At 35.3% G+C, this 8190-nt stretch overlaps 1 long non-coding RNA gene across 1 annotated transcript; it reads left to right on the top strand.

The window, feature by feature from the left end:
* Window positions 1-5038: 5038 nt before the first annotated feature.
* LOC116933306 lies at window positions 5039-7021 on the top strand. The gene is made up of 4 exons (XR_006652589.1): window positions 5039-5777; window positions 5844-5983; window positions 6043-6309; window positions 6372-7021. It is a non-coding gene; the product is annotated as an uncharacterized LOC116933306 (long non-coding RNA).
* Window positions 7022-8190: the final 1169 nt, after the last annotated feature.

Here is an 8190-nt window from a genome sequence, read left to right as displayed (position 1 = left end):
ATCATTTGATTTTCATGTTTAATCGTTAATTTAGACCAAACATTTCAAAAATACAACAAAAAATGTAATTTAAAATAACAAATTTAAAAAGCACACCCGGGTAGGAAACAATACTGACCATTCTGTTTTCTTCATCCGATGTTGATTTTAGGTCGGTTCACATCGTAAATGCGTTATCAGTTACATGAGATTGGTCCATGGTTGGAAAAATATTGGAATGTGGTTTTCCAAAAACCAAATCAATTCCATCCTGGGCCATTCTTAGAAAGTTGAGTTTTAACGATGCATGTATCCCGCTACTAAACCAATGTCGATACAATTTCGAACCTTTGCTGTTGTTCGATATCGACTAGCCAATAATAATCCAATGTCCAAAACCCAAATTTCAACGATGTATATATCCCAATATTTATCCAATGTCAATACAATTTCGAATTTTTGATGCTGTTTGATATCGAAATGCCAATAGTACCCCAAAGTCAGAAATTCAAGTTTAAACGATATATACATCCATATACTAATCCAATGTTGGTACCATTCAAATTTTTGCTCTTGTTCGATATCGAAATGCCAATAGTACCCCAAAGTCAGAAACCCAAGTTTAAACGATATTTATATATCCATATACTAATCCAATTTTGGTACAATTTCAAATTTTTGCTCTTGTTCGATATTGATTAGCCAACAGTAAACCAATGTCAGAAATCGATGTTTATCTTCCGATACTAATCTAATGTTGAAACAATTTCGAATTTTTGCTGTTGATCGATATCAATTTGACAATACTAAACCAAAATTAGGAAAAAAAGATTAAATGATCTATATATTCCGATACTAATCCAATGTCGATACAATTTCGAATTTATGTTATTGTTCGATATATACCCGGGCAGGAAACAACATTCGCCAAAACTAATCTGATGTTCGTATAGGCTTGGATTGATGCACAAAAATACAAGCTTTCTATTGGCAAGCCAATGCTTGGCCAATGATGGAATTCTGCACTTATATCAGTTATCGAATGACGAGACTAGGTAACATCGTAGGACCTATGTTAAAAATTCCTCGCTAAAATTAAACCCGGTTCCAAAAACCAGTTCCAAACACAGGGTGTTTACCGTTCCCCGACTTTTACCCCAAAACTATACATATATACATACATACCAATAATATTATCGTTAAACAACAACAAAAATTCGTATCGCATCGACATTTGGTTGGTATCGTGGTATAAAGATCGTTTAATCTTGTTTGTCCAATATTGGCTTATAATTGGCTAATCGATATCGATCAAGAGCAAAAAATTGAAGTTATACCAACATTGGATTAGTATATGGATATATAAATCGTTTAAACTTCGGTTTCTGACTTTGGGATACTATTGGCATTTCGATATCGAACAAGAGCAAAAATTTGAAATTGTACCAACATTGGATTAGTATATTGATATATAAATCGTTTAAACTTGGGTTTTTGACTTTGAAATACTATTGACCTTTCGATATCGAACAAGAGCAAAAATTTGAAATTGTACCAACATTGGATTTGTATATGGATATATATATCGTTTAAACTTGAGTTTCTAACTTTGGGGTACTAGTGGCATTTTGATATCAAACAGCAGCAAAATTTCAAAATTGTACCAACATTGGATTAGTATATGGATATATGTATCGTTTAAACTTGGGTTTCTGTTTTTGGGGTACTATTGGCATTTCGATATCGAACAGCAGCAAAAATTCGAAATTGTATTGACATTGGATAAATATTGGGATATATACATCGTTGAAATTTGGTTTTGGACATTGGGTTATTATTGGCTAGTCGATATCGAACAACAGCAAATGTTCGAAATTGTATCTACATTGGTTTAGTAGCGGGATACATGCATCGTTAAAAATCAACTTTCTAAGAATGGCCCAGGATGGAATTGAGTTGGTTTTTGAAAAACCACATTCCAATATTTTTCCAACCATGGACCAATCTCATGTAACTTATAACGCATTAACGACGTGAACCGACCTAAAATCAACATCGGATTAAGAATGGTCAGTATTGTTTCCTACCCGGGTCTGACGTTGTTTCAGTTTCTCTACTGTGCAAAAAAAACGAACAGCATACGAAAAACGTTTTTGACAACTGCCGACCAATTTTTTTTTTCCTCCGTGCTTTTCTTTTTCTTGGCGTAGGTAAGTGATTTAAACTTATAAGCTTTAAACGGATGAATTCATCATTCATTCAGCTTTAATTGGCTTACATAAAAATTTTTTTGGCTGTTCGCAAACATTTTATAAATGATAAATAGTGGACCAACCCCCTATAGGGGTAAGTTGGCTCTTTTTTGAAGGGGATAGTTGGCTCAAGTTGTTTCAGTGTGATGAAACAGAATTTTTCGTTTTGTTTCTTCTGTAACATAAGAATTGAGGATTTAGGAATTATATTCGAAAAACAAACAATGCTTCAGCATCTCCCGACCTTATTGGAAGGGCCATTAAGTTGGCAAAAGAAGAAAACCAAAAAATGTCTAAGGCATTTAGTATTAAAAATAAAGACGAAATCGGCATTGAGTGTGGCGCTGACTATTCTTCCAACAGTGTTGGATAGATACAGTGCATGTGTGTTTCGTGTGCTAATGTGAAATTACTTGGAGCAACTTGCCCCGTTGGTATGGGCAACCTGCCCCGGAGACGGGGTAAGTTGCTCATTTAAGGTGTCCCAATAAAACATTTTTTTCTCATCATGATCGCATTATTTATTGTATTTATTGTCTTAAGACATTTTATAGATAAGATATTAATTAATATAATGAATATAAGTTTGTCTCATTTTGATGAAAAGTAAAGGCTTGAGACGCATCTAACAAAAAAGTGAGCCAAGTAGCCCCGGTCTCCCCTACAATAAAAAAACTCGAGTAATACTAAAGGATTTTGGAACAAGTATTTTTACAATAATAACATAGAAATACTATAGAATTACTTGAAGCAAAAAAAGTTTTAGAAAATAAAGCAAGCAGTACCGAAACAGTCATTTTCTAGTGAAACCCTCGTAAATGTACAATGAAATTCAGTGAATTTAGAATATAATATAATAGTAGACTAGTCTACCATTGACTAAAACGGAAAAAAAGAAGAGTCTTCGGTGTGGATTGAACACGGGGCCACACATTACTGGTTTTCGCAGCAAAGCACCTTAACTACTCAGCTATTTTTAATATTTTATTGGTTCTACATTTTCCTGACTATATCGAGGATTCCGTTAAGAACTTAGAAAAAATTCTGACTGAAAACTAAAGTATGTTTACATTTAAGACATTTGAGTATGTGTTAATAATTAAATCCTACTTTTAATAATTATAATTGATTTTAAACTATAATTTCTATCTTTTTCATTTTTAATCGCTAATTTAACCCAAATATTTCAAAATAATAAAGAAAATGTTAATGTTCAATAACAAATTAAAAAAGCGAAAGTGGAAATAGTTGTATAAAAGCAAATACAATATGGCAAATTTAAAGGGGGAAGTAAAATTTGCCTGTAAGTCATCAGAATAAAGTTTGTTTGCTTCCCAAGTTTTGTTATGTTATATTCCAACGAAAAGTGCAATATTTTCTTGGGAATCGCCCCTCCATTTTTGTTGTGATTTTGCGTTCTCGTCTGCTAATTCTTACTTCATGGTAGACACGCATTTGTCTACCATATGGTACATCATCTTCCATTCTCCTACTAGCTAAAAGTAAAAAAAAATTTCCACCATTTCTCTACCTTTTTCGTTCTACTACACATGGTGGCCGAAAAGTAAGAAAAAGGTAGAAACCAAAAATTTAGAGTGTAATATGTAGGCTATTTTTTATTTATTGTAAGTATTATTATCTAATAACCTTGCGGCTACTGATTGAATAGATGTTCCAATTAAGAGGACTAGAGTTTTCATTCCCTCAAACGTTTTTGAATTGGAAATTGGCGTTAGCGGATCAAGGTGTGAAATAGGTTGAATAGTAAACAGTTTTTTAAAATGATTTTTCATGCACCCCGTACCAAAAAAATGTGTTATTTTGTTGATTTTTGAACTAAAAAAATAAATATGCATGACGTAATTAAAAATGACTTTCGGCGTTCATACACATTAAAGCTAGGTATGTCATGAGCATATTCTGAAAATTTTAACAAGATCGAATTAGTTTTAGTGGTCCCCGGCAGCCCATTAATGTCGTAACGTACCACTGTTTACTCTATCTGTTGTGTGATTGCTGTAAGAGCACACGCGCCACGCAAGTTACTCCTATTATTCGCGGTTGATAGATAATTAGATTATTATATTATAATCCTTTACATAGGTGGAAATTGAAAAAAACCTTCTTAGACATAGAGGATACCTGTTACGTATTGAATCTTCGGAAAAAGAAAGATTGGGTAATTGGTCAAAGTGAGTCTGAAAGTTTATCTCATGCTATCCGCCTTCCAACGAACAGGAATATTCTGCCAAGATATATTTTTCTTCAATCAGAATCTTCTAATGTAGATACAAGAAGTATCTTTAAAAATTTTTAAAGTGAAGTCACCGTTGTCTGGGAAAAAGCCGCAGTTCCAATTAAAAAAGATCGGATGTGTGTAGAAATGTTTTTGAATTTGTTTAGCAAATGGGAAAAACTGAAGAAAATTGAAAAAAGTAATCGCAATAAGGAAGAAGGTACATGGAAGAAGAAGATTGATGAATTTGAAAAAAAAATTGTCGTCTTGTGCCATCTCTCCTAAGGATGCCTTTGAGCAAATATTGTCGCGGGTGAAAAGGGAGATTGGTTATCTCTTCGCAGAGATGAGTCATCCGCTCCTTGGACAACGCTGCGATCGTGGTGAAGAAATTATCAGGAGAAGTCTGCTCTAAGAAAGATACGCAGATACGCAGACCGGAAGGGGAGTAATTCGCGCGACGGTATAAAACACTGCCCTGAATCTGCGTAAGATGAGTCTCCATCGGGTGAGCTCTGCTGGGCTCGGTAAGACGAGTTCCCTGGTTTCCCAAGAGGTCTTCAGACGCTTCTCTAACTTTTGGTAATGGTTATCCCTTTTGTTCGAGTTAAACCATTGTTTAGAATTTAAGTCATCACTTGTTGTATTCGTTTGTTCTTGTTCAAATACAACTCGTGTGACAATATCAAATACCCGTCGTCCAAATTTGAAGGAAGATTGGGAATTTTTGGAAAATCAAAGAGGAACTAGAATTTTTTACATGAAACAATCTTATATAACTGTTTCCAAATTTATGGAACGGCAAGTTGCAAGGAAATTTGATAGTGATGTACGGAAACAAAGAGCTACCGAATCGCAATCCCATTTGAACAACTACGAAATTTTACAGGAACTTGAAACTAGCAAATAAGATGGCAGTGAAGACGACAGTGAAGAGGAACATGTTTTCTCTTCCGGCAACAAAAAGAAGAACAATAGTTGAAACAGTACCTTTTCAAGTATCAGCCAAAAACTTATCAGAAATCACGTCATCGACAGCCGATCGAAGTAGATTATCAGTTCGACAACAACTACGCATTCAGTGCACTATTGTCACTGGTACCGGAGGTTCGCTGAATAATATGTCGATGTCTCTTTTGTGGCGGCAGAGAAATGCTGCTCTAGAAAAATCAATGAAGAAAATCAAGGCCCATTGGTTGTTGTCAAAGCCAAAGTTTGTTGATTCTCTATTGGGATTCCAAGCTAATTCAACTTCTCTCCGGACGTAAAGAAGAACGCGTGGCTGTTTTAGTTAGCGGATCAGTTAATGGGTAAATACAAATGGTTTTCTAAATAGGAATATTATTTTGTTATGGATTCTAATTCTTTCGATTCAGTCCAAAGCTTATTCGTGTTCCACCGATGGATAATTCAAGTGGATTGTTTCATTGTCAAGCTACCATTAATATATGAAAAGAATGGGACATCTGAGATAATGTTATTGGGACTTGCTCCGATAAAACAGCAAGCAATACAGGTGATCGACAAGGTGCTGCAGCTCTGATTGAAGTCGAAATAATACGTTCCCTTCTATAGTTGGTTTGTCGCCATCATCACTGCGAGTTGCATATAAAACACGCATTCACTGCCTTGAGAGGAGACTGTAATAGACCTGGCGAGCCTATATTTAAACGATTCTAAACTGATTTCCTGACTTTCAACTTCGATTATTCTAAGCTTCAGTTGTTTTAGTGTCTGAGTGATCAGTCAACTCGGATATGGATTCAGGCGCACTCCGTTCTCACTTAGGCAGAACAGTGTTTAAAATACAAGACGTTACCAAGGGAGGACTATCTTGAATTGGTAAAATTGACAGTAATTTACCTCTGAGTAGCACTACCAGATTCTCGCAATTTTCGTTTTAGAAAACCCGGTGCGGTTCTCACGCGCGGTTCATGTCACAATTAATTTATATTTTGAAGATTGAATTGTTGTCTGGCTCATTCAATATGTCCCAAGAAGAAAGATCAATTATCCATAGAATGGCCAAGTTCATTGCTTACTTCTACTCAAAACTGTTACTTCGTTCTAGAATCACTGTATTTGCAGCAGTGGATGACTTTCACTTCATGGCAGCAATGACTTGGTATCAGGAAGAAGATTCAGCTATCGCCACAGCTGTTCTTGCGTCCATAAATCGTCATCTGTGGTACCTTACAGAAGAACTTATAGTGCTGGCGATATTCAATGAGAACGTGTTAAACTTCACCAGGACGCTTCTAACTAAGAAATTCTACTCTACTTCTCGTCAGACTTCTTTTAAACTCGGCAAGCCGAAATTCCCCACTATTGAAATCAACAACTCGACACCAACATATATTCATTCCTTTCTTGGACCTAGATCTTGGCTTTTTTCTTGTTTTTATTAAACCTAAATAATTCCTAAGAATGGCTACAGTTGCCTACAGACTATAGAGCAGTAAAACATCCTGCGTTGCGCGTTTTCCACAAATGCGAAAATCTCATTTGTGTCCAAGTTGGTCTGCTGCGGCTGCAGCGTCTTATGGAGAAACCATCTTCTTCGCGTTAAAAATTAAGTTTTTATAACTATAATTTAGATTTCCCCCTTTTCTTCCTAGCAGTGGGTACCCTATTCATCTTTTCATTTCCCCATATTTTTTTTCTAGCTCCAGTTCTATCTACTTTATTTTTATTTTATTTTTGTTTGTAAGTTGCTCGTCTCTTTTAGCCGAAGAATTTCGTTTGCTGCCAGAAATTCGTCTGCTACAAGGGGATGAACAACAAACCATTCACAAACAATAGCTAAATAAAAATAGACCAGATAGAACTAGGGCTAGAAAAAACATTGGGAAATGAAAAAATGAATAGGGTACCCTCTGCTAGGAAGAAAAGGGGGAAAATCTTAATTATATTTATGAAAACTTATTTTTTAACATGAAGAAGTTGGTTTCTCCATAAGGCGCTGCAGCCGCAGCAGACCAACTTGGACACAAATGAGATTTTCGCATTTGTGGAGAACGTGCAACGTAGGATGTTTTACTGCTCTATTGGAATGTTTTCAGCAAATACCGCTTTGCAATAGATTTCGTCGAACAACTTGAGGTGACCAACTGACCATGGTCGTTGCAACGACTGTGCTGAGAGGGGAGTCAAATTAATCGGAGACTTTAAAGACTTCACCGATGATGAAAAATAGCGTCAGTATCTATTACAGATTGATGAGGAACATCAAAAGCAACATCCATCGTTGATTAAATCCAATTTGAGTGTCATAGATAACGATTAATGTAAAATTTCTTGAGAATTCCAATAAAATTTAATCGCGGGGATCCCTAAAACTAATTCGATCTTGTTGAAATTTTGAGAATATGTTCTTTACATATCTAGCTTGAACGTGGATGAACGCCAAAAGTTATTTTTATTATGTCATGCAAATTTATTTTTTTAGTTCAAAAATCAACAAAATAACACATTTTTTCGTACGGGGTGCCTAAAAATCATTAAAAAAAAACAAAAAAACTTTGGACTATTCAATCTATTTTGCACCTCAATCCGCTAATGCTGATTTCAAATTCAAAAAAGTTGCGGGAATGAAACATCCTAGGGAGGACAACTATTTCGCTTCCAAAATATGGTAGGAGAAATGTTGTCTTATGTCTCTTCCCACAATCCGCACATTCGGGAATATCGTGCAAAATTAAAACGTGCCACTGTGTAATTTGG

The sequence above is a fragment of the Daphnia magna genome, unplaced genomic scaffold (assembly GCF_020631705.1).
Source record: "Daphnia magna isolate NIES unplaced genomic scaffold, ASM2063170v1.1 Dm_contigs021, whole genome shotgun sequence".
NCBI classification, from domain to species: Eukaryota; Metazoa; Arthropoda; class Branchiopoda; order Diplostraca; family Daphniidae; genus Daphnia; species Daphnia magna.
This window is presented reverse-complemented; position numbering and strand designations above follow the sequence as displayed.